The following is a 27,550-nucleotide window of genomic DNA, read 5'->3' as shown; positions in this document are numbered from 1 at the left end:
AAAACAATAACAGCAAAACCCAGGCAGGTTTTCCTGGACTGGATACCGACTGATGGTGGCAAACATCAAAAACAAATAAAAGGAGGGCCCTTGAAGATAGGATCTAAGGTTCTGGGAAGGGGTCTTAGCTGATAAGGCACTTCTAATCAAACATAAGTACCCAAACGCTATTCCAAGAACCCTAATGATAGCTTGAGTACCCTCATAAAAAGCCACGTGCTAATCTCTGAGAAAGGAGCGGCAGGTCCCTGAGATTCTGACACCAGCCTAACCTGTCAATTGTCTCAGAAACAAAATGCATGGCTCCACAGGAATGACCCTTCAGGCTGACCTCTGACCTCTGCAGCATGTGTGCCTGCCCCCTATACACACATAAGATGGACTCTAAGATCAACCATCAAACTTGAAATGGATAAACAGAATCAGTCATCAGGCAAATAATGGAATATAGAAAGCCCATGGTAGGCTAGAGAGATGGCTCAGAGGTTAAGAGCACTTGGTTGCTCTTCCAGAGGTCCTGAGTTCAATTCCCAGCAACCACATGATGGCTCACAACCATCTATAATGAGATGTGGTGCCCTCTTCTGGCTGGCAGGCCCGCAGGCAGGAAGTTGTATACATAATTAAACAAATAAATCTTTTAAAAAATCTTTAATAAAAAGACAAAAAGAAAGTCTATGGTATGTAGCGAACAACAGGTGTTTAAATTAAGGTTGTAGTTACTAAAATGAAGTCCTTCTTGAAGATAAAGCTTTGGGAAAGTCATTGTCTGCTCCAGTGTCCAGTCAACATTTATGCTGGGAACAAAAAATTATGTGATCCAAAAACCACAAGGGCGGTTGATGCTTCTCACTTCAAAGAACCTTACACAAAGTAGGTAAAACAAGGAACAAACAAACACAACTAGCCTTGTGGATTTAACCAATAATGTCCAGCAATCCAAAAACTGAGAGAGCCCTAAGTGGTGCTGAGAGAAGCTGGCTTCTTTTAGCCACGGGCTTGATAAAGTCCCGATGTTTGGAGGTTTGGATGGCAGAGAAACTGGTTTAGGGGCATGGACTGGAAACTGGAACCGTGAGAAGAGGAGTGGGGACGTCTGTGTGGACTGAGGTGAATACAGCAGGCTTCAAAGACCAGGCGCTGCTGTTTTCCATTTTGAGTAGAACCTCTCTGTCTCCTGTGTCTGAGAAGACGAGGCTCTTTCTCCAGATTAAAGACACCTTGTTTTACAGGATAAGACTTATGTTTGGAACTAGTGTCCAAAAATAAGCCCCTCCCACGAGTGCAGGAAGAAGTAGAAGACACAGAGTAACTGGATTCCTGTCATTTTATTCTCTGTAGTCCTGGCTTTGCTACCTTTTACATCTCGACTGACTTACGAGTCTGTCTGTATTTCTACAAGGAGAACGCTTCCACTGGGGATCCATTAACAGCACCAAGGAAACAGACTCTTGGGGGCTTCTCTTGGCAATGAAGAAATGCGTTACTGACTTGAGTAATTCCAATAAGAGGACATAAGGCCATTACTACACAGAATAACAAGGAAAAGAACAAGTCAAACAGAGCTCAGTTCCTCTAAGCCTAATACTAGTAGTGTTTAAAACTACTGCACCAAGTCTTTGTGAGTGGAGATGTTGGCCATTCTTTTTGGTAAACAATATCTAAGTATCCTGGAGAAGACCAAGGGGAAACAGAAAAAGTAGTAGAAAAAATTCAACTACAGCCTGGTGGTGCTGCATCATTGTAGAGGGATTTAATTCCAGCAACATGGCTGCTCTGATCACATCTAAAGGCCTTCTGGGTCTGTGTGATCCAGCTGGAATGCAGACGTGCCCTTAGTGCACACCTTTAATCCAAAACAATGAAAGTACAATTCAAACATGGGAAGTACACATGTTTGAAAGTCACATCTAATTGAGAGGCAGATGAAGTGACAAATCAGAGAAAGATTTGACAAAATAGGAGATGTCCAACTGGATCCTCAGAAGAGAAAAAAGAGAATTGACTTAGGAGAGAGGAGAGAGAGGAGAGGGAGAGTGGGAGAGGAGAAGAAGAAGAAGAAGAAGAAGAAGAAGAAGAAGAAGGAGAAGGAGAAGGAGAAGGAGAAGGAGAAGGAGAAGAGAGAGAGAGAGAGAGAGAGAGAGAGAGAGAGAGAGAGAGAGAGAGGGGCCAATTTTATTGGGAGAGTTTGAGACAGGTTGAAGAGTGAACAAGCTAGACACAGGTGAAGACAGTTGAGCCAGAGAATGAGATGGAGCAGAACATTAGAACAGACTGATAGAGTGAATCTGAAGCCAAGCAGAGCCAGTTTGAATCAGTCAGCTTGGAGAGGAGTTTGAGCCAGAACAGCTGGGTTGAATTGGGCAGTCAAGAGTTCAGAAAGAGCTATGAAGAGTGAGTTTCTTCAGCAGTAAGTCTCAGATGCTGAAAACATTTTAGGCCTAGATTTGACTGTACAAAAACTAGAAGCTTCCAGGAATAGACCTAGGTTAGCAGACAGAGGCAGTAAGCCTTGGAGATGACAGTTAGGTCAGGAGAATGAAAGTTGCTTTTATACATCATAGAAGCAAGGACCATGGGAGAGAAGTCATAGTTGCTTTGAATTGGTATGACTTGTCCAATTTCTATCACTCTAAGAAAATACTTGAGATAATCATTATGAGGAGGAATGGTTTGTTTTAGTTCAGGGTTCCAGTGGTATCAGTTCACACTGGACTGGTCCCATGTTTTTAAGACTGTGACAAAGCAGTATACTATAGTGCGAGTATGTGACAGACCAAGCTGCTCACCTCATGGTGGCCAGGAAGCAGAGAAAATGGGAGAGATAGAAAGGGGTCCTAGCAAAGAGGAGAGGAAAGAGAGAAAGGAGTCTGGGTAACAATATTTCCCTTAAAGCCATACTTCTGACTTCCTGTAATAGGCACCTTCTCCTAAAGGTTCCAGTATTTCCCAAGAGCCACATGCTGAGGAGCAAGCCAGGAATGTTCAAGACATTCCATGTGCGAACTATAGCATAGTTTGTATATGAGCAGCACTTCTTTTTTGCTTAAAGACACACTTTTAGAGTTACATCTTTATGATTGTCTTCTGCCTCTCTTTCCTTCATTCTCTAGGTCTCGTGTATACAAGGCTGGCCTCAAAACCCCTGTGTAGCTGAACACGACTTTCAATTATTTATCTTCCTGTTGTCATCTCTAGAATCTTGAGATAGGTACCATTTGCCTAACTTACGTGGTTCTGAGCATTGAATCTAGGTTTAGTACACACACACACACAAACACACACACACACACACACACACACACACACCCCACACCACCACCATGACCAATAACAAAACAAAACAAAACAAAACAAAAACCATACATTTAAGATTAGCCAGCTAAAGTTTGTTTCAACCCTGATAGTTTGATGACAGCACCCACAACTTACCAGGAGACCTGATGGGCTGTCTCTGCCTTTTGCTGTGTACCAGGCCTGACCAGAGCAACCGACTGTTACTTCCATCTCAGCCTGTTTCCTCTAACTCTTGTTGACCTTGACCTCCATAGCGAACAGGAATGTGCTGTCTTCTGTCTTCCTCATGGCGGATTCAGTGATTAGGAGAACTTCACAGTGAAGTAGTGGCCAGATTTCTTCCTCCTGGGGACTTGATTCCAGAATTATATGGAATATGCCCACAGCCACAAAGTCTTTGGCTTCCAGAAGGTAGGTAGCATGTGGGCCTTTGTTGCTGGGCCTGTGGAGACCTCTCATTACCACCTCCCTGCTCTTCGTGGACATTGGTTCCATCTTTGGGAAGGATAGGGGCTTCAAAGCTAGCTTAGAGAAAGGGGTATTATGGAGTAGGAGCGGAGCTTGAATTTACAACCCACACTTTTATAAAGGACTGGAAAATAGTTTACAGAAACTGGTCATGTGCTGGCTTGTGGTAAATAAGTTCCGAGTTTTTATTTCAACATCAAGATGAATAAGTTGAGGAGAAGCTTTGTGCCGAGGGCATTAAGTACATCTGTGAATTTATCATCTCAGTAGAGCTAAAACAGTAGAGCCTACTTATGTGCTCGTTACCATAATATAGTCTAGTGCACAAAACTATTGTTGCTGAAGGAACCACCCATTTCCCACAATGCAACATGCAAATCCCCGTCTCAATGAGCTTTGCAGGGAACATGTGTTCACACAGTGCCAGGTACGTAGAGATAGGAAAAACCCCGTCTCAATGAGCTTTGCAGGGAACATGTGTTCACACAGTGCCAGGTATGTAGAGATAGGAAAAACCCCAAACTGGTCTCCCAGAGGACAGGGTTGGGAATATTATGGGATTAAAAAGGAGGTGGCCAGCTGTGGTAGTACATACATACCTATAGTCTCAGCACTTGGGAGGCTGAAGCAGAGGCTGAGGCAGAGGACCATAAGTTCAAGGCCAATCTGATTAAAACCTTGTTGTAGCTTAGTAGGTATAGTACTTGCCTACCATGTGCAAGGCTCTGGTTTCAATCCCTAGCATAGCAAGAAAAAAACAGAAAAGGAAAAAGAAAAAGGAAAAGAAAAAGGAAGGTGATCCCAGGCATGAAGAAAGAGGAAATTAAAAAAAAAAAAAAAGAGAGAGAGAGAGAGTGACATAACTGGTGGCCTGCACATGCATAATCAAACTGTGTGGCTCTTCACAGGAAGATTTCAGAGGCTGGGGGCACTGCAGAGGTCTAGCAGTGAAGACTTCTTTGCATCAAAAGTTACTCACTGACATGTACCCATACCCCAGTGAAGACTCGGTGGTTGCAGCCAGTTTGGTAGACAAAGGCAGCCTCCAAGGCTTTGAAAAACAACTTGGGTACCATCACCACTTCTGTTACATCAATGGGTGTCAACAGCAGAAGTGGAGGAGCTCGACCTCCTGTGTGGCCTCTCTGGTTCGTAACAAAAGCAGGTAACTAAACCTATGGCAGCGCAGGGACTATTTAGGCTTCTCGTTTTCACTGTAGATAACAGAGGCTCTAACATGTGCGGAAGAATACATACCAGCCACAGGCGCACAAATGCACTTGGTCATCTGTGTCTGCTTCCCCAAGCCTACCCTTTAGTAGGCTTCTCAAGACTTCTAGGGGCTGGGACTCTACAGAGTACATATCCCAAATGTGCTTGCTGGTTGGTTTCCTGGTTTGTTTGTTTGTTTGTTTGTTTGTTTGCTTGGCCTATGCATCCTTGAAAGACTTGAGGGCTACCGGAGAGAAGTGGAGATTCACATTGGGTTCTTCAGCATTCCTCTGGCTTCTTAGGCCGCCTCCATCCTCACCACCCATGTACCCTGCTAACACTAAGAGCAGCCAACAGTCCCAGCCAGAGGGAGCCTAGAGATCTTGCTTGTATTAGGCCTCCTCACGGGTCCATATGGCTCTCAGCCACATCCCTTTAGTCAGGCTCTGAGCAGCAGTTGTGCGGAGGAAACCAGGCTGGGCCTTGGCTAAATCACTGTGAATCTCTAAATTGCTCCATGTTGAGTGACAGTGGCTTTCAGGCTGACACTTGCCCTGGGCGACTCCATTTTGAATGAAAATGCAGAGGCAGGATGACTCTACAGCTCTTTTGTACAGATAAATACCACCCATTCAGCACCACCCATAAGAGAGCTGATGAATGACTTGTCACTTATCCCTGCAAAGAAAAACTACCCCCTATAAGCTTATCAAACCCCGAGCGAGGAGCCACAGGCTCCAGTATGACGTGTTGTCAGCACTGCTGCCCCTTCATCTGATGGTTAATGCTCCCACAGCATCCATTTCTGCTGTGGTTTAAAATAGTCCGCTGCCACACCCGCAAGCAGAATCTCACAAGGAACCAACCAAAATTGCCACATCTCTCTGACTCAGCTTCCTAGGTGACTTAGAATGAATTATCTGCAAGAAGCATTCCATCGGCATTTCATTTTCACGTGTGGCCTGTGACCTCCAGTTTCACGTGTTGAGGAATGTCTCCACCTCTCTTGATGGTGGTGAGTTTTCACTGTGGAGTCTGTGTCAGGCTCAGCTTCCTTACTCCCCAGAGCTCAGCTCTGCAGCCTCCACGGTGGCTTTACCTGTTCCAGGGAACATTCCTCTCATTCTTGTATGTCCTGGCGGGTCACATCAGCTCGATATCCAAGGAGGGGAAGGGGCACCCACTGCATCCTGAGGAGGACTGTTAATGAGAAGCCAGGCTCCACTGAAAGCCACTGCCGGGGTCAGAATCCCGGTGGCCAGATTAACAAGGCAATCGCATTCAGACACAGCCAACAAGTGAATCAGTAACTTGGAAGAGAATAAGTTTACAGCACAGAGAAACGAAGAATAGGAAGTCCGGACAATAAGCAGCAATGGCAGGGAGAAGGTAGGTGTCATGAGAAAGCCGTGTCGGAAGCGTGTGTGCCTTTCCATGAGATCAGAATTTACTGAGTAACAGTAAACTTGTAAGTTATGACCAGTTACTGGGTGGCCGTTAGTCAAGTGTTGTTCCTAGTGTCCTTGGCAGCCGTGGCTGAGACGAGACAAGCAGAGCTTCTTTCATTCCAATCTTTCACAGGATTTAACTTATTTTTAATTTTGTGTCCGTGTGTGTCCGTGTGTGTGTGTGTGTGTGTGTGTGTGTGTGTGTGTGTGAGAGAGAGAGAGAGAGAGAGAGAGAGAGAGAGAGAGAGAGAGAGAGAGAGAGAAAGAGAGAGAGAGAGGCATTTCCCTTGCATATCTTATATATGTATTATTTATGCCTAACACAATATGTCCTTAAGTTTTAATTGCATAAAATGCAATCTAAGTATGTTATTTCTATGAAAATTACACAAAAAATTTTTTAAAGATAAAATCAAGGGAATAAAAATGATACATTAAGAAAAAAAATATTTAATGAAAATGAAAGCGACGATGTTGACCACTGTAAACTGGATGTTTACTGTAAGCTCCAATCATAACGTCTGCTGAGCTTCAGACCCAGACAAGCAGCTGGGGTGTCTTTTCAACCAAGGCAGGCCTGACATCCGGGTTCTCCCATCATCCCTCAGTCCCTACCTGCTACAGGGTATGGCTGGCACAGCCTGCTCTCTACCCTGAGCTCTCCACCTGGGGGCAGAGTCGTCCCCTCTTTCACTATAAATCCAGACACTTTGGTTCTCCTCTCTCTGCATTTCTCCTCCCCCTCCTCTCCCCCCCCTTCCTCACTCCCCTCCCTCCCCCCTTCCTCTCCCCCTCCCTCCCCCACATGCCGGCTGAGAGCTGCTCCCAGGTAACCCGGATTTATATACTTTAATTTGTCTTACATCAGCTCATATCACTGCTTCAATAAGGTTTATCAATATCAAAGCCCTAACTCTCAGACTGACTGTATCTGCAATAGGGGTTTTTGTAGAAATAAGGACCATAAAATAAGATTGCAAAGAATTGGACCCCAAAAACACTGTCTTCTGGACATGACAGAACTACCTCACTCATAACTCAAGGTAGCGGCAGTTGCCTACACAAAGTCAACCCAATCAGCTTTCCACCACACAGTGGGAGAGAAAGCCAGTTCTCTTTGAGGATGTAGCTCCCGGTGGTCCATCCAGTAGATGGTCTCACACCCAGAAGTAAATGCAGGCAGCACAAACTCAAGAAGGAGGAGGAGAAGAGGAGGAGAAGGAAGGGGAGGAAGAGGAGAAGGAGGAAGAGGAAGAGGAGGAGGAGGAGGAAACAACCATATTGGGGTGTAGTGGATAAACATGTTTTTGTTTTGATGGGGAATAGACTTGTGAGAGAACAGGTGATGTTTATCCACTAGAAGAGGAACTGCCTCTTCTGAGGGCTTGGTCTTTGCCAGCTAAAAAACATCTAAGCATGGATACACATACATACACACACACACACACACACACACACACACACACACACATGTATATATATATGTATATATATATATATATACATATATACATGGATATACATATGTATAAAATACATGGGGACATATATATATCCAAAACAAGAAGTGGGCCTGTTGGTCTTGGCATGGTTCCCTATTGTTTGGCTGTTCATCGCTCCACTTTGAGAGGCTCCTAGAGAGAACCGCTCCAGAGAATGCTTCGAGGTTCCGGTCCCAGCTGCTGCTCCAGGTTCCAGCTGCTGAGGTTGCAGTCACCTTTGCTGAATTGCTCGTTTGCTGTTTAACCAGTCTGCTGGAATCCTGCTGACTACGCCAGTAGAATCCCTCCCGGGAACTGAGTCTAAGAAGTCTACTTCTCCTGTTCCTCTTTTCTCTCCTACCTAGGATAGGTGGGTTGGACAGGAGGTATAAAGAACCCTAGATAAAGTAAGGTTGAAAAAGTTCAACGCCTACTTCGGGGATAGCTTGGCGGTCAGTCTGGGAGGAGTTAAGGGAAGGGAGTTGGGGGATGAATGTGATCAAAATACATGGTATAAAATTCTCTAAACAACGAATAAAGTTTTAAAAAGCAGAACTGGGTTTAATTTGTCAGAATACACTTACAAGGTATCTTCTTCCTCGTGAGCATGAGACCAGCGTCATCCTCTCTCCCGGTTCACACCAAACAGCCATTTGAGGACACTGAAAGACAAGTCGACAGTTATGAGAAGTTTTGCCCATGGTTTTCTTAGTAATACTATACAATCAATAGAGATTTAAAACTGTAACCTCCACCTAGTATTCTGTGCCTGAGTACAGATGAATCATTTTATTTAAAACATATTTTTAATAGTATATATGTGTGTGCACGTGAGCGTAAGTGCCACGGAGGCCAGAAGAAAGCCTCAAACACAGGGAGCTGGAGCTACAGCGGGTGCTGAGACACCAACTGCAGGTGGAAGAGCAGTGCACACTCGTACACTCTTAACCGCGAAGGCCTCTCTCCAGCCAGCAGCTGTATAATTTTAATTAATTTATTAGACTATAATTTTTTTGTTGCTTATGAGACAAAAATTAAAATGAAAGTCAACCGTACTGAGTATCATGGATACATGAGCTGACTTGATTTGATCATTTCACAATTTGTGCATATGGAAAACCATCCTGGCCAGGCATTGGTGGCACACCCTCTTAATCTCAGAACTTGGGAGGCTGAGGCAGATGGATCTCTGATTTTAGGCCAGCCTGGTCTACATAGGACAGCCAGGGCCACACAGAGAAATTGTGTCTCAAAAAGCCAAAAAAAAAAAAAAAAAGGAAAGAAAGAAAGAAAGAAAATAAAAATCCTCCTGTTTGTATATGTCGTATGATGGGGTGGCTGAAGGACCATGGCAGGCCCATGCCAAGGTATACTCCCTGAGGGATTACACACCACTCAACAGAGCTTGTATAAAAGCGGTTTATTGTGGAAAAGCGGAGCCTGAAGAAGGGATAGAGAGAGTGGACCATGAGGGCACAGAGAGAGGGCAGGGAGGAAGACAAACGGGGCACCCATGACAGAGAGAGAGGGCAGGGAGGAAGACATGTGGGGCACCCATGACAGAGAGAGAGGGGGCAGGGAGGAAAACAAACGGGGCACCCATGACAGAGAGAGAGGGCAGGGAGGAAGACAAACGGGGCACCCATGACAGAGAGAGAGGGCAGGGAGGAAGACAAACGGGGCACCCATGACAGAGAGAGAGGGGGCAGGGAGGAAGACAAACGGGGCACCCATGACAGAGAGAGAGGGGGTGGGGGGACATGGGGAACAGAGAGAAAACGGAGATCAAGAGAAACAGAGAGGGAGAGAGACCCCAAGAACTGGGGTGGCAGGCAGGTCCTTTAATTCCTCCCCAACACCTGGTGCACCTGGCGGTGGCAGCAGATAATGACAAATGACATAGCTAGGACCCTGAAGGGTTGTTGAATCACCTGTACACTAACAGTTTACATATACACATACATAAAATTGTATTGTCAATTACACAAATAAAATAATAGCAAAAGAGACTATAGCAAAGACATATAGATAAATATTGAGAAACTAGAGCCGATTTTTTTGAAAGATTTATGTTTATATCATAGGCAAAAATCTGGCAAAATTAATTATTAATGAATGAGAAAAAGATTGAAGCGAGATTAAAATTTAAGGTGGAAAAGGCATTTTTTTGGAGGTTATACTAGAACACTGAAAACAAACTGATTCAAATAAAATCCAACAGTATATTTTAATGCAAAATAACAGTTTAACTCAATGATTCAAAGGTGGGTCCATGTTAGAGCGTGTACTTAGCGTTCTGGAGGCTCTGAGGTCAAGCCCCTGGCAGTAAACAAACACGCAAACAACGGATTTGGAAAAGTCATTGTTGGGGATTCAGCTTCTGTGGTGAGCTCCAACCGAGTTGAAAGTCAAAACTGAGTCATTCCTCCAATCCATTCCAGGATTGGAGCCCACAGTTGGGTTTTCACCAGCAGGCCTGCCGTAAGGGGAGGTCGTCTTTGCCTTAAGCACAGATGGTGCCTTAGGTTAACGGAAGGAAGCAAGCGGTGCTGACATGGCGACCTGTCCTTACTCCTACAGATGAGTGCGTCTCAACTCCCTCCTCAGAAAAGCTTCTCCTTGCAGTCACGGGCGATTTACAAGCGTGCAGAGGATGAGGAGCTGCACCCAGCTTATCTTAGACATCCTTTGCCCCAAGGCTCAGGGGTCAGCAAGGAAGAGCGAGCAGAAAGGTTTGAAGACCCAGAGGGGGATTGGGTGACCGGAAGTAAACAATACTTTGTGAACACAGCAGGGCAGCTCGTGTGAACTCACAGAATTGTGACAGATCTCTTGGCGATCAAGCCAGGAGAAACCTTGGCGCCACGTGGGCAACAAGTTCCTAAGGAGGAGCCACTGGGAACTGAGGCCAGCCTTCCTCAGTAGGCTGGCCACCCAAGAGTGTTTGGGCAGCAAAGTCGGAGGCGGGGCAGGGGGAGTGGACATGAAATTTAGTAGATAGGGAGATGGGGGGGGGTGGGGGGGCTGGATCTGGAAGGAAAAATATGGTCAAAATACATTGTTTACAATTCTCAAAAAAAATTAATAAAAACATGTTTTAAGAAGAAAGGGAGAAAGAACCCTTAAAGAATCTGATGTTGTCTAATCAGTAACTTTGATTGTTACCTCATGAAGAATGTAATTTGAGAGTGAACAAAATGATTTTGGTATTTTCTCTTTCTTTAGCCTTTCTCTCTCAAAGACTTTCCTCTGCTCCCTGGAAAACTTACCGGTTTTTTGGGAGAATGAACTATTTTGCCTGACTCTAGAAACAAAATAAATCCAGGTAAGAGTAAAACTAAATGGAATTGCTGCCATTTCATCTTTAGACTAATATGAATACATTATAATAGATTTTAAAAAATAATGCAATTATGTTATTGTTTACTGCAAAATATAGGTAGGTAAAAATTCATATGATTATATCAATAGATTGTAAGATCACTGGGTTATAACCAATGTCAGCCCACATACACTTAAGTCTCCCAAGCACCCAAAAATATAGACAATAATGATAAGACGAAAAAAAAAATCCCTCAACCTATTAAAAAGGCACGGACAGGAAAAGGCCACCAAGCATGAGACTTAAACAACTAAGAAAGCTCTTCTCCACACTGAGGAGCTGCAGTCCCTCCATCCCGGCTTCCTAAGCAGGGTTAGGTCTCCAGGGCTTTAACACAGAGAAGGCTTACTATTTCCTGAACACGCGCACGCACAAGCACACACACTCATACATACATACACACACACCCACAAACACACATTCATACACACACGCTTACACACACATACTCAGACACAAACTTGTACACACACACACACACACACACACACACACACACACACACACACGGCATTGCTGAGATTGAACCACACATATGCTTTGGTGAGGGGGAAAAAAGAGGGCCCAAAAAGGAAACCATGGGACCCAAGAAGCAGTAATGGTCAATTTGGAAATGAAAATTTTTAGAAATGTTGAAAATGTGGGTGGGGATGTACTCATATTACAATTTTAATGCTTAAGAGAATTGTTTCAGGGTTTATTTTATTTTTATTTTTTTCCACTTTAAAAATATATTTTATTAATTTATTCATATTACATCTCAATTGTTTGTTTCAGGGTTTTGGTTGGTTTTTTTTTTTTTTTTTTTTTTTTTGCATTCAACAAATATTTGTTCATGTCCTACAATCAGAAGTATCTCTTTTTTATTCACTATGGATATTTTCAAACAAGTATAAACAGAAGTAGAGCAAGTAAGGCCACAAACTTGTACGGTATGAACTTTAACGTGTATGTATGTTTTGTTCCTTTTGTTTTATTTTACTGTCCACTTTTGCTGGGGTGACTCTGGTGGAGAGCGCAGACATGTGCAGTGGTGGGGGAGTGGGGTTAAGACAAGGTCTCGTGCAGCCACGCTGGCCCCAACAGTGATCTTCCTGGCCCCACTTCCTGAATGCTAAGATAACAGATGTGGACGTCCACACCCTTCCCAACGTGGCTCCCCAGGGAGCAATTAAAACACATATGCAGTGTCCTTCCCGCCCTGGAGCTGGGCCAGGCAGAGCGGACGTCTGTGTGCCCCTGAACCTCACCTGCTACCTGCCTGTCTGCACTGCTGCATCCTGGGAAGGTTCTTTACTTCCGGGTGTCGGGGAAGCAACTTGGATCTGATTTTGACGCCACTCCTTTTCTTCTGTCATTACTGTGGCATGGAGCGTGTGCAGAACAAAATGTGCATGTTCTGTGTTCAGAACCAAGGCTTCAGTGCAGTCCCGTGAGCGACACAAGTGAGGGTTGCCAGAAATAGCTCCGGTTCATCACATGTTTGATTTGGGATTAATTTTCAATAAGCGCATGACAGAAGCCTTTTACTGTTGCCAAGTTTTCGTGACCCCACGTGACCCCATATTCAGTTACCTGACCGTACACATTATTAACTGCACATGTATTATACAACGGGGCTAGAACGCTGTCATCATGCCTGAAACTCCACACACCCAAATCCTTCCTCTCCTCCCTGGCGGCCATTTTGATGCCTGGTCTCCATCCATGACTTACTGGGTAAGTGGAGGGGTCATTGGCATTTGTATTTTTGTGACTGGTGTATTTCATTTAGTACGTATGTAACTTGGGGCTGCACATCCTTTTTTGTTTGTTTGTTTTTTAATTTTTTTTTTGTTTCGTTTGGTTTTGTTTTTCGAGATAGGGTTTCTCGGTGTTATCTTGGCTGTCCTAGACTCGCTTTGTAGACCAGGCTGGCCTCAAACTCACAGCACTCCGCCCGCCTCTGCCTCCCAAGTGCTGGGATTAAAGGCGTGCGCCACCATGCCCAGCCTGCTGTGCGTCCCTTTTAAGGATCAATGATACTCCAGTGTATGAATAGACTGCTTTTTAAATTTTCCTTTATATTTCAATGGTATTTAAATTGCCTTTTCTTTTGGTTATTATGACTAATGCTGTGATAAACAGGGCTACTACAGTTTGGATAAAGATCATGCAAGGGCCTGTGTGTTAACTGGTGAAAGCTGTTTTTGGCAGAGCCTCATGAGGGCTGCTCGGTCATGGTCACTGACGGAACCAGCGTCTGTGTCCCTCCCTGGCACCGTGTTACAGTCTCACCAACACTTGGCAGTTGTTGCAGTTTCTCCTTGGCAGTGCCCAGTGCCTCGCGTTTTCTAATGCAGCATCATAAAGGATGTGGGGGAGGGGCGGGGCACCTCCTGGTGTCTGAGGTTCAGAGTCAGTTCATGTGTTTGCTGATCACATACTTAAACCCCCCACACACAGGTTTTATATCATCCATCTACATTTCTAAGAGATTCTTTCTTCCATCTCTCTTTCACTCATTCATGCTTACAGCAGATGAATCTAGTAAAAATGTATTTGTGCTTGCAAATTGGGAGGAAGGGGAAAATGGACGCTACACAGGTGAATTTGAGGCACTGACAATACGACCCTGTTAAGAATGCTGCCTGCTCTTCCAGAGGACTGGAGTTTGGTTTCCAGCACCCACATCAAGAGGCTCACAAACTCCAGCTACAGGGAATCCAACCCCCCTCTCCTGGCCCTGTACCTTCTCACTAACCTCCAGAGCTGTCCCGCCCTCCCCCGCTCCATCTCCTTCTCTCGAGTCGTCAAATTCTTCCTTTTATTGAAATCTCTCCCATTAGCGCACGGATGTTAGCTTTCCCTCTCACAGGGGCTGTATATATTTCGTCTTATACTGTCTTATATTTTTCGTTTTCTCAGAACGCCTTTTTTAAAAAGTCGTCTTCACTTGCTTTTTCCAATTCAACTTTCAGTAATTCAAGACCAAACCACACCAAGCCAGGTTTTCCCTCTGCAATGTCACAAGCCACTTACCCCACCCACTGCTTCCCCCCCCCCCACCTTAGGTTGCTAAGTTGAGCACACAGGCAATGGTGACCTTTTAGCCAGTGATGGGCACATCGCTTAAGGTGGATCCATAACATAATAATGGAGGCAAAAAAAGAAGCCTTTTGCTTCATACTTTTAGGGTTCCTTTTCTCTGTTTTGATATGTATAGGCACCCCAATACTAAAAACTGTCCATGGGGCCAGTGAGATGGTGAAAGTATTTGCAGCACAAGCCTGCTGACTCGTTTACTGCCTGGACCCCTCGGTGGAAGGAATGTAAGGACAGAAGTGACCGCTCCAAGCTGTCCTCTTACCCTCACACGCGGGCTCCTCATGCATGCTCCCGCACACATATAGTGTGCACTCACAAATAGAATAAAAATCGTAAAATTTGTATTATAATGTCACACAGTATTCATTGCAATGACATGTTGATGGGTTTGCGGTGTGTCTGTGGAGGAGGCTATGCTTCTAATGTTGGGTAAGTATTCTGTGGTCACACAGTAACAGACTGTGCATTTCTCACATGTTCCTCCCCCTTTCTGGCCCACCTCAGTAAGTGAATCCTCCATGCAGCCAGGCTTGCTGTGCTGGATAACTTGGGTCAACTGGACACAAGCCAGAGTCACCTGAGAGGAGGGAATTGCAATAAAAAAAAAAATGCCTCCATTAGATCAGACTTTAAGAAAGCCTATAAGGCATTTAAAAAATTTAGTGATAGATGGGGGAGGGTCCAGGCCATTGTGGGCGGGGCCATCCCTGGGCTGCTGGTCCTGGGTTCTATAAGAAAGCAGGCTGAGTGAGCCATGAGGAGCCAGCCAGTGAGCAGCACCCCTCCATGGCCTCTGCATCAGCTCCTGCCTCCCGGTTCCTGCCCTGTGTGAGCTCCGGTCCTGCCTTCAGTGATGAGCAGTGATGTGGAAGTGTGAGCTGGATAAACCCTGTCCTCCTCACGTTGCTGGTCGTGGTCTTTCATCACAGCAGTAGTGACCATGACTGAGGCACATGCAGTCTACAATCTCTTTTCCTATAATTGATGTAATCTCTTTTCTAGCCCTCTCCTCTTAGCCCATTTCTAAAAGTTTCTTCATGCAAACTGTTTCTTTTTCTTTTTTCTTTTTTTTTGTTTTTGTTTTTGTTTTGTTTTTGGTTTGGTTTGGTTTGGTTTTTTGAGACAGGGTTTCTCTGTGTAGCCTTGGCTGTCCTGGACTTGCTTTGTAGACTAGGCTGGCCTTGAACTCATATGGATCCGCCTGCTTCTGCCTCGTGAATGAGTGCTGGGATTAAAGGCGTGAGCTTTAATCTCGACATAGCCTTTCCTGCTCCCGCCATTATAAAAACCAGACTCTTTTCTTTTCATTCTCTCTTCTTTCCTTCCTTTCCCATCTCACTTTGTAAGCCCAGGTTGGCTCAGACAAAAGATCCTTCTGCCTCAGCCCCAGGGTCTGCCTCTCCCTAAACCCCGGCAGCTGTGTCACAGCCTGCAACACTGTTCAGTGCCTGTGGTGGCCTAGGGTAGCTTTAGATCGCCTCTGAAATGTAACTTAAATGAAATATGCTGTGAGTCTCTTGCTTCTGTGTATTTATGAATATTTAAAAGGGAGCAAAGTGCAGTGCCCTGTTGGGTGGGACGCAGGGATTTTTCTCTTTTGCTTCTCTCTTCTTCAAGATTAATCCAGGGCAAGGGAGCAGCTGCCCTGAAGCACCTTTCAGTTCCCTATGCAAAGTGCCACTGGGAGGCATGCAGGCTGCACCTTTGGGAGGATGGCCCACAAGTTCAGAGGTCGGGAGGTCTTTATGAACGGGCTCCGTGTAAGTCTATCAAATGACTGGTGATGTTTTCGGTGCCCTTTCTATACAACAAGGGATAGAGATAAACAAGGAAAAAGGTTCCCGTGTGTAGAAAGCCTAACTTGCAATTACTTCTCAACCACATGCTATTAAGGTTCTGTGATGTTCCAGTTCCTCCAGAGTACTGTGGGCTTAGTGTTTATGTGGTGCTGTACTTGGTGCTCAGTGACATCCCCCCACCCCCTGCCTGCCCCCTTAGTTCTCACTGGGTGACTTGTGGCTGTCTTTCTCAGTAAGAAAAGTAAAACCAAACTGCCTGGGCCAGAGAAGTGAGGATTGGAGGAACGAGATTGGAAGTCAGTAAGCAGCCTTCTTAACCTCAGCTCGGCATTTTCTGCCTCCATTTACTTTTCGTGGCTTGTCACTCTGAAGGGTTCTGGTCTCAAGTCACCTTCCCTTCTGACCCTACTGAGCTGGGCCGCCTTAAGCGGTAGCTGGTGTCTTACTGGTGTGTGGCCGCCACCTACTGACAAAGTTATGCAACTGCAAGAGTGGACATGCTGTATTGACCACCAGAGGCGGCAGAGTTACCCCCGCAACTCATGAGCAGAGACGGCCACAGTGATTGGGGTTCCTTGCTCTCCTCACCCACACACACCTAGGAAAGGTGACAAGAGGCCTGACTCATGCTAGCTGTGGGCGAATTGATGGCAAATGACGTACTCCAACACTATTCAAAGGTGTGCTGTCATGCACCGTGTACCGTGGCAGCACCACTTTCCACAAACATACAGTGTTGAAAAAGCTGCCTTCCCTTGAATGGTAGGTGTGACAGTCACACCCAAACCCTGCTACACATTTGCTAGCCCTTACTAATACAGCTGCCTGTGCTCTGTGGTTCCTGTGCAGATGACTTATCTGGATGACTCTGGAACAACACTAAGGTGCTTTGTTTTTCCTGCAACTAAGTTATGAAATGCAAGTAAAACTAAGAGGGTGTGCCTAGCATAGTTAATAAACAAGTGAATCTTCCGTGAGCCATGCTGGGATGACTAGAATAAAAAATATAGGGGCCAGCGAGATGGCTAGGTGGGTAAAGGTGCTTGCCACCAAGCCTGACAACGCGAGTTCGATTCCTGGGACCTACATAGTAGAAGGAGAGCGTCAATCTCTACAAGTTGTCCTCTGATCTCTACACACACGCTATGGTACACATACCTGTCCCAACAAATAAATGTGAAACCTGAAAAACTGGAGCTATAAGGAGCAAGTGGCAATGCTTCCTGTGGGTAAGAATGTGGGGACGTCAAGTCACCACTCTCCTTAAACTCTCAGCACACCTCACTGGCACCAGGGCATCTGCTTCCGGACCCTGAAAAGGGGTGGTGGTGCGCCCAGGGCTTCCTAGAACATATTAGTTCTGTTAATAGTTTTCATAAAAGTCATCAGTTTTCTTTAAATTTTTTCTTTTAAAAACCTTATATCTGTGCAAAGTCTTTCTGTAAAACACCAGCAAAAAAACATGTTACATTAAAAAAGAACAAAGATGGGACTTATTTGTCAGATATTATGAGATCTCAAATAGTGAAAGTAATAATTTTAAAAAATCGGGTGGTATTGGCAGGTAGATAAACAAATGGACTAGAGGAACGGTTAGAAAGACAAGTCCATGATAGCTTAATACAGCGTGGACGGCACAGCAAATCCATGAGAGAAGGAGGGACTGATCGTTAGGTATTTTACTGGAAATTGAGCCATTAAACGAACATAAATATCACTGTACTTTCACCACACACTACACGGGGACACGGTGAGGTGGACTTAAGATCTGAGTGAAAGTGTGTGTCTGCAGTCGCACACCTGGAGTGAGCAGAGCCAGCTATCTCTTGGAAATCAGAACTTCCAAATTTGGGGAAAGTGGATATGGTCTATGTGACCCTCATGTTACATACATCCCAAGGGGTCTCAGGCAGCCTGTTGTAATCCCAGGTATTTCTGCAGCAAATGGAACAAAGATGAAAATTCACTCGGCCCTGCCCTACAGCCACTTTCACCACCAGATGGGTTGGGGGTCCTGCCGGTGTGTGACACTGTGACAAAGTACCCGGCTGACGTGGTTTAAGGGAGGAAAGGGTTACGTGGGCTCTTAGTTCCAGGAGTTGGATTTGCCCTCCCCCCCCCCCCCCCCCCGCCCACGTCCCCCTTCTCAGTCTGGATCTCTTCCTGGGACCGCAACCCCTCACAGCAAGGATGCTGCCTTGATGGAGGGCTGGGAGAGAGAGCATGGCACTTCCGGTAGCACTTTCCCTCCACCTCTTCCCTCTGTAGACACAGGAGATCTTGAAGGCAGGTTTGCTTTGTTTTTCTTCTATAAACCTCTGTGTCACCTGGCTCAAAGACCACTTCCTTCCCTTATCCCTGTGACTTGCAGCTGAGATCACCCTGAGACCCTATTTCCTCTCACATGGGCCCATAGACCAGTGGTCCTAAACAGAGTGTAACCCTGCACCATCTAGAGGCATTGATGGCGGCCACGGCTGTGAGAGTGGAAGATGGTCGCAAATACTCTGTAACAGATGAAGGAATTGCTTGAGCTCAAACATCATGAGTGCCAGGGTTGGGATCTGCTCTTGGTGGCATCCCCATAATCAACGTCTTCTCCCACGGCCCTGGTACAGGGTGCTGCCTGGCTCCAGCTAACTGATACAGTTCCCGCTTTAATAAACATTACCTTAGTGGATTTCAGAATTGTGACTGAGGGACTGTGGACTGTAAAGGAGAACACAGGAGGTCATGATGTCCCAGGGGGAAGAACGGAGTTCCTAAACAGAATCTGAGAAGCACAGAACACTGGGGAATTTGCCTCCATCAGAGTTAAAGGACCCCAGAACCAGGTGACAGTTTGGAGGACTTCTGGAACAGCCAGCGCTGAGAAGGCTTAGCTACAATCCAGACACCCAGGCTGCTCGAAGAGTATCTGCAGCCCAAGAAACCCAGCTGAGGAAAATGGGCAAAAATAGAAGACATAAACTAAAGGATTAAAGTATAATTCCTGAAACCCAGAAACTCATTTCATTCATACATATGTGTATATACACACATATATATATTCACATATACCTTCATATATACACTCATATGTATATGAACATATATATATTGTTGTAGGCTATATATATGCATAGGGTATGCATATATCTTAGGGGATGCATAGAAAAACAGGTGGGTTTCCACCATGGAACATGCTGTGTCCTCTAGCACAGTAGATTAGACTCATTACCTGAGCAGACAGAAGCATGGAAAAGTCTTAAAAGCCTTATAGAGCCAAGAAAAAAATGCAAAACAGAATGAGACATGTGACACAGTATCACTTTTATAAGTTAATAAAACATGCCCATTTCTGACGAATATAGGGTGTGGTGTGGCTAATATTCACTGTCAGTCTCTTGGGGTTTGGAACCACCCTGGAGACACTCCTCTGGCCTTGTCCATGAGGTTGTTCTCAGGAGGGTTTATGGGAGGTGTGTGACAATGGTGGGTGGCACCAACGTGTGACTTGGGCTCAGGCTCAGACTGCACAGAAGGAAAAATGGCAAAGGAAGCTGAAGACCAGTGTACATCTGTCGCTGTCTCCTGGCTGTGGCTGCAGTGTGACCAGCTTCTTCACTCCCCTGCCACCATGCCTTCCCAGCCAAGAAAGACAGTGTAGTAAAAGAATGTTAATTCAGAGCGTTGCTGCTCTGGCAAGAGATCGCATCCAAAGACCTTCTAGGTCTGTGTGATCCAGCTGGAATACAAACAGGCCTTTAATCCAGGAGACAGAGGCAAACAGACCTGAGTTCAAGGCCAGCCTGGTGTAGACCCATGTTTGAAAGCGATGTCTAATTGAATGACAGAACAGGATACACCCTACCCTCACGAGAAGAGAGAGGAAAGGGAAGCTATTTAAGAGGCAGTTTTTCAGAGAGAGCAGGTAGTTATTAACCAGGACAGTAATAGAGGGATGGGTTACAGAGAGAGAACTCAGGTGAAGATGGAATGAGACAGAAAATGAGAAGGAGCCAGAAGATTAGAGCAGATTGCTAAATTAGTTTGAGGCCAAGCAGAGCAATTCCAGGCTGAGAGAGAAGCCAGATTAAATAGTCAGCTTGGAGAGGAGTTAGAGGCAGAACAGCTGAGTTGAACCCGGCAGCCCAGAGCTCAGAAGGAACAAGTAAGGGTGAGCTTATTAAGCAGTAAGTCTTAGAGGCTGAAAACATTCTAGGCCTGGGGTAGATTGTCCAGAGGCTAGACGCTTCGAAGACTAGGCTGACACCAGTAAGCTTCTGAGACAAATGAAACAGGAAAATAAGTTAATTTTACACAGTATCCACTCAAAGGGGGAGTCAAATAAATCCTTCCTCTAAGCTGCTTCTTGCCACAGAAAGAAAAGCAATGGGCACACAGCGCAAAGGTCAATAGAATCTGTGCTTGCTGTGGAGGGCATGAAAGCAAACAAAGCAGAGAGCAGCTTTCTATATATAGAGGACACAGCATCAAGTCTATGATGACCTAATGTCTGCTGCTACACCAGGAGTGACGAAAAAGGAGGAAAAGGGGTCCAGTAAGAGGGAGGGAGGGATGGAAGGAAGAAAGAAAGGAAGAAAGGGAGGGAGGGAGGGGCCTACAGGGCTAGGAAGGGCAATCCAGTGATGTTGAGTGACAGGAAAGTGTGGGTCTGGAGAGGGACTTTCTGAGTACATCGTGGGCCAGGGAAACCTGGAGCCTGCCCTCCTACTGCTCACTTCTGAGCATTGCTGGGAATGTGACATCTTACCTGCGCTCTCCTCCCAAGCCAAGAACTGGCCCTGGGCAGTGTGGCAGGAGGCAGCGTGTGCTGACTACAGGGCTGAAACATGAAACTTGCTGCAGCTGTGACCGGTGGTGCTTGTTTGTAAGGTGGCGGCCACTTGTCTGCTCCGCAATGCAGGGCAGTCTGCTGAGAAGCTTCTGAGGCTGGCAAGGGCTTCCGGTAGAGGGGAAGCCTCTGAAATCCTTGTCTAGAGCTGCTGCTGCGGCAGAAAACTAGCCAGGCTGAGGGGAGGCTGTAACTCTGGTTCTTCCCCTGGGCTGTAATGGGTCAAGCCACCAGAGGGCCCACCCAGGGAAATGACCACACTCTGCCCACGCGCTGCCCACGCAGGGGGTGGCTGAGGCCCCGCCTCCTCCGCTGACTAGCTTTGTTAGTTATTGACTCTGACTGTCTGCTCGCTGTTCATGCCTCGCCAGCCTCTGACCCCGCGAGTGTCTCGATTACTACTAATTAACTAAGTTTGCTTTCTGTCCACAGCTACTGAGAAGTAGCTTTAGTTTTTCGTTGGTTAACTCTTTGTCTGGGGCATGGTCTGGGGTCTGTTTCCTCAAATAGGCAAAGGCTTTCTTCGAAGCTATTTTCACTCGTTCATCACAACTATCTGCGTTAGGAGGAGGGATATAAAAAAAAGGATAGAGCCTTACAGACAGACGGACGTATGTATGCTGAAGGGCTGTGGGGAAGGGCCGGAGACATAGCTTTCTTATCTCTTTGGCTTGATGGCTTTGGTTTCTTTGCTATTCCTAGTGCGCCCAGCATCACCAGCTTAGCTCTAACACTCCTTTTAACCCTTTAAATCTGTTCTCAGTGTAACATACCTGAGCAACTTGCAGTTCTCACCATGGGCTCCGGGCCACTGTTGTCTACACAGAGTGAGCTTCTGTGTCAGCGTCCTGAAGACCAGGCTGGCCTCAAGCTTGCTAGATAGCTGAGGACAACCTTGAACCCCCGACCCTTCAACCTCTGTCTTCTACTTGCTAGTATCAGAAGTATGTGCCACCCCACCTGGTGCTTCTTTTTATTTGTAAAGATCACAGACCAATTGCATGTACTTACGGGGCGTGTCGTGTCGATGTGGAAACTTAGATGAGGGTATTTGGTATATCCACCACCTCAGACGATCCTTCTTTCTTTGTTTGATACAATGAAATGCGCTAACCCAGAAAAAGCTCACCAATTTCCCTGCCCTTCAGAGGAAGCCTGTAATTAAACTGCAGCACCCTCCAGCCCACACTGCAAACTCAAAGTGCTGTGTGCTGTAATTTAAACATTAAAATTTAATGTTCTTCCTGTGCTTAATTCTGTCCCCTTTTATTATTATTATATTATTATTTTCTGTGATTAAGTACCAGTTGATTGCCCCACAATTACCTTCTGAGTTTCAGGAAACTGGATAGGGCATCAAAAATGCATTTAAAATGTGATCTCTTAGTACTTTTCACACTGAGATGGTTAACAATGTCTGGCTGAATACTACTAGAGAAGTGACTCTGTGCGTGCGTAAGAAACGAGCGTCCAGTGCCGGGGGAAGTGCCTGCCATGTGTGAATGAGGGCCAGAGCTTGAGTCCTGGGTACCCAGGTAAAAGCTGAATGTGTGCAAAACCCCAGCACGGCGTGGGGTGGGGGACTGGCTCACAGGCAGATCCCAGCCAGCCTAGCCACAACTGCAAGCCAGAAGCCAATACAGCCCTAGGGGACTCCTGCTCACCCAGAGGCACTGAGGGCTCCTACAGCTACAGCATCAGGGCTGTGCAAGGCTGGACAAGACTGCATAGACCAGGTTGCATCCCAGAGCGAAGATCACAACAGGAAACACTCCAAGTGATGCTTGGCCATCTCCAGCACCGTTGGCACTGCTGTTCTTCTGAGGAATGGGAGGAAAATTCCTGTCTCAGCCTTGGACCAGAGAAGGGTAAAAGGACATCTGAGAATCCCAAAGGAGGCAGGCTAGGACCAGCACCACATTAGTCACAAGGGAGAGAAAACTGAGTTTTACAGTCCTGACTCAAAAGCTCCGCTAAATATAAAGTATGTGGTCAAATGCCTGCTACTCCAGCAACAGCTCAGCTTTGATCATGAGTTCAAAGCCAGCCTGGGCTACATAGCAAGACCATTTCTCAGAACAAAACAGATTTGGAAAAACACTCTTTAACTTCTATCGCCAGGAGGCAGCAGAACCACAGGACTTGATCGTTAAAGTTTATTTTAGAGTTACTCGACTTTAGAGTTTCCATTACGGCAGTTGGTCACTCCCTGTTGTGGCATAGAGTATATCAGATACCCACCTGCCACGGAGTCACCAGGGTCATAGGAGATGAAATCAGTGTATCGAATCATGGCATTCTGGGATTCTCAGCGACGGCCTTGTAACTGCTGGAAGGGCCTTTCCACGATTCTGCAGGGTGCCTTCACTTGGACCGCATCTCAACAGGCCCACAGTTGTCTGTACCAATGGTCAGTTGGTCCTGGGTGCCAACAGGAACATATTTCATGGTTACCTGCTTATTGCACTAAGCCATAACTAAGGTCCCCATCTATATACCGAATCATGGATTTTTCCTTTCTCTTATATTAAAAGTCAGGCCTGGGGGCCATCCTCCCCCTCACTTTGACTGTGTTCCCTTTCTTCACTGTCTAGCTCTCCCTAATCTCAGAGCTCAGGAAGACTTAACATGCAGTTTCTTTTCCTTGCATCTTGCCAGCTCTAAGAAATGTGAAATCAACACTTCAACCTCCTTTTGAAAATCGCATTCAAACTAGACAAGTACTTGAACTATACCCAAAACCCCCAGATTTTAAATAGCAAAAAAAAAAAAAAAAAAAAAAATCTCTAATTGAAGAATTTCTTAGCATTAGAAGGGGGTTGGGTCAGGAATTACAAGTATTTCAGAAAATAATAAGAATTTTTAAAGGAAGGTGGAAAAGAAAAGTAAGACAACCAAGAACAAAGACAAAAAGATTCTCTCACTTATACCTATATTTATTTTTATTTGATATGTGTTGGTGCATTGCCTTCATGTATTGTCTATGCACCACATGCAAGCAGTATCTGTAGAGACCAGAGGAGGGCATCAGATTCCCTGGAGCTGGAGCTACATGGCTGTGAGCCATCATGTGAGTGGTGGGAACTGAACCCAGGCCTGGGAACAGCCTGTGCTCTTAACCACCAAGCTGTTGCTCAGACCACTGAGCCATCTCTCCAGCCCTGATAAAAGATGCTTATAACTAGACAAAGAAGAAACAGATGAATAAAGAGATGACAGACCTGATGCTGACTTCTCAAAGGCAAGGATAAAAACAAAAGAAAATAGGGTTAAATTGTTGAAGTACTCAATCAAAATGCTCGTCCACTCAGAGCTGAATACCAGTGAAGGACAATGTGGCTCCGTGGCACTTGTCAAAAGTGATAAAGGGCGTTGTTGAAGGACAGGGTAGGGATATTGCAATAGGCATAGGTACCCCACGATGGGATTTTGGAGCAGGGGAGAGAGATCAGGGTCAAAGATGAACATAGCATTGACATGTGGGGCTGTACAGCCAGAAAGCAAGGAGAAGGTCAGGGAATGGGATTATAAGGGGGAAAGTGAGAAAATACATGACAAAGCTTCTTAAAAGTTCAGAAGGAGAATTTCAGTATGATGAGCAGCTTGAGGGTTAAGGTCTTCACAGTGGGAAAGCATGGTGGTGAGAGAGGGGCTGGGGCTCAGCTCCTGTGCTGGCACTCTCCTGGCTTTCTCCTTCCATTCCCTGTGGGTTGGTCTTCCTTCTCAGCTAGTGCTTCCTGGAAACGTCCTCCCTGATGTGCTCACCCGGAAGTGGGTCTCCCAGGGTGTCTCGAATCCAGTCATGCTGACACTGAAGGCAGCTGATGACCACCCACATAGGGCTTTTGCTAAACACAGTCCAGGCTGATCACACAGTCAGGATAAAGAAGTCACACAGATAATACAAATGGTTAGGTATAAAGAACAGGGAATTCTGGGTAATCTGACCTAAAAGATACATGATAAAATTGGACAGGGTAGAGGCATATATGAGAGTTCGAAGGTGCTGTGTCTTTGAAAAATAGCTCAGAGGAGACTAAATAGAATTTTAGTAGAAAGGATTTTTGTTCATACTCAGAAAAGTTATGCACAAAATAAGCAAATAACAAAGGTATTACATGACAGAAACTAAGGACCACAAAATCAATGGCTCCTCACTAAAGGAGTGTGCTTTAGGAAGAAGGAAAACAAAACCACAATGTGTGGGTAGGGGGAGATTAAGGAAGAAAAAAGTAAACAACAACAGCAGGAAACATTGTGAGTTGACATTTGTGAGGCTAAAACTCCAATTCCTGGGTTAAAAGTCAAATAAGATAAAAATCAAGAAATAATGTGTGCTAGAAGTGTTATCAATATTTAAACCTTTTACAGCTCTTTTAATTTTCAAAAAGATAATGATGACATTATATATATATATATATATACATACACATATATATACACATATATTAAGCTAAACACATTAAGATGTCTCACCATTACACCACTCAAGTAAATGTAATTTCTGATTAATTCAAATGGAAATATTGGGGGAAATCACCAATTCTAAAAATCATAATAGCCAGGCAGTGGTGGTGCACGCCTTTAATCCCAGCACTCAGGAGTAGGGGCAGATGGATCTCTCTGTGAGTTCAAAACCAGCCTGGTCTACAGAGTGAGTTCCAGAACATCCAGGGCTACACAGAGAAATCTTGTCTCAAAAAAACCAAAAACCAACCAAACAGCACCCCAAACAACAACAAGACCCCACCAAAACCCCATAAGAAATAAGGGCTGGCAAGATGACTCAGGCAGAAGCCCAGCATCCACATCTGAGCCTCATTATCTATCTGGGTCCCTAGTTCCCACTTAGTGACAAAAGAGTATCAGTTCCTAAGAGTTGTCCTCTGACTGCTACATACATGCTATGGCATGTACCTGTGAGAACACGCTAACAACTGAGCATGCACACATATTCACACACACACACACACACACATACACACACACACACACACACCCCTACAGTCACACATACACATATAAATACACAGACACACACATATACACACAGGTACACACACGTATATATACAGACACACATAGGCACATACACACATATGTAGACACATAAGCACACACACATACATGTTGGAATTTGTTCTGATGTATTCTGATGCTAATTACTGCTTGCTGTCTCTGCCCCACCTGTACCTTGCCTGAGAGCCTAACCTGTTTGACCAATAAAAGGCCATCACACCTGGGCAGGGCAAATGAGATGGGTGTGGCCAAGGTTCCTGGGCTTTGGGAGACAGAGAGAATCTTGGGAGGAGAAGAGACCAGAGGAGAGGAGAGGAGAAGAAGGCGGCACCATGGGTGAGGTGGAGGAGAAGCACATGGCCGGTATGGAGGGAGAGTTGGCCCAGGTGATGATAATTAGCAAGTATTTGGGATTATGGTGGGAGGTCGCTTGATGGAAATTATTAGAAGCAGATGGCATGGGATTGGGACAGGTATCCCATACCTGCCCCTCTATTGGAGGTGGTTTACAGGATTGATATCTGCCCTGCCCCAGGTTAACTAAGGCTATTTTAAAAGGTGTCTGTCTTGATTGATTGCTAGCAGGTTAGAAAATACTGCTGTAATAAAAATTATAGGCCTGATAATAAACATTATTAGGCCATCTTGGTAAAATAACTGCAATACATACACACATAGGTACACACACATATACATACAGATACGCAAATACACACACAGACACATGAAGACACACAGGCGCACACACAGAGCTATACACACATATACATACAGAAATGCACATATACACATGCACACAGATACACATACATATGCACACACACAGCTATACACACATATACATACAGAGATGCACATACACACATGCACACAGATACACATACATATGCACACACACAGCTATACACACATATACATACAGAAATGCACATACACACATGCACACAGATACACATACATATGCACACACACAGCTATACACACATATACATACAGAAATGCACACACACACATGCACACAGATACACATACATATGCACACACACAGCTATACACACATATACATACAGAAATGCACATACACACATGCACACAGATACACATATACACACATACACACATGTATAAACACACCTATATATACACACAAATAAAATAATAAGGTAAAATGAGCTTCTGTCATTAACAAAGCAACAGAAACAAGAGGAACTCTACTTCAAAAACATGGTAGAAGAAGAGAACTGACTTCCAGAAAATTGTCTCTGCCCTCTGTCCTCAGGAAATGATATGAACACACATACACCAGCATGTACAAATACACACACAAATAAACAAGAACACATCTTTAAAGAAAAAAGATGGACACAATTTGAGCTTGCTATAGCAAGAAAGTCTAACCTATTCTGGTGTTCTCTTCCGCATGAGACAAGCCGTTATATAGGCTCAAACAAACGCTTTAAAAATAAATAAATAAAAAATAAAAAAGATGGATTAAGTATATGAGCACATGTATTATTGAT

The 27,550-nt window shown here is 45.1% G+C and overlaps 1 long non-coding RNA gene across 1 annotated transcript; it reads left to right on the top strand.

Moving 5' to 3' along the window:
* Positions 1-6,310: 6,310 nt before the first annotated feature.
* On the top strand, positions 6,311-11,233 carry LOC311589672. The gene is made up of 3 exons (XR_014776610.1): positions 6,311-6,366; positions 10,487-10,638; positions 11,190-11,233. It is a non-coding gene; the product is annotated as an uncharacterized lncRNA (long non-coding RNA).
* Positions 11,234-27,550: the final 16,317 nt, after the last annotated feature.

Source organism: Acomys minous (genome assembly GCF_964271855.1).
Source record: "Acomys minous genome assembly, chromosome: 18".
In the NCBI taxonomy this organism is placed as follows: domain Eukaryota; kingdom Metazoa; phylum Chordata; class Mammalia; order Rodentia; family Muridae; genus Acomys; species Acomys minous.
This window is presented reverse-complemented; position numbering and strand designations above follow the sequence as displayed.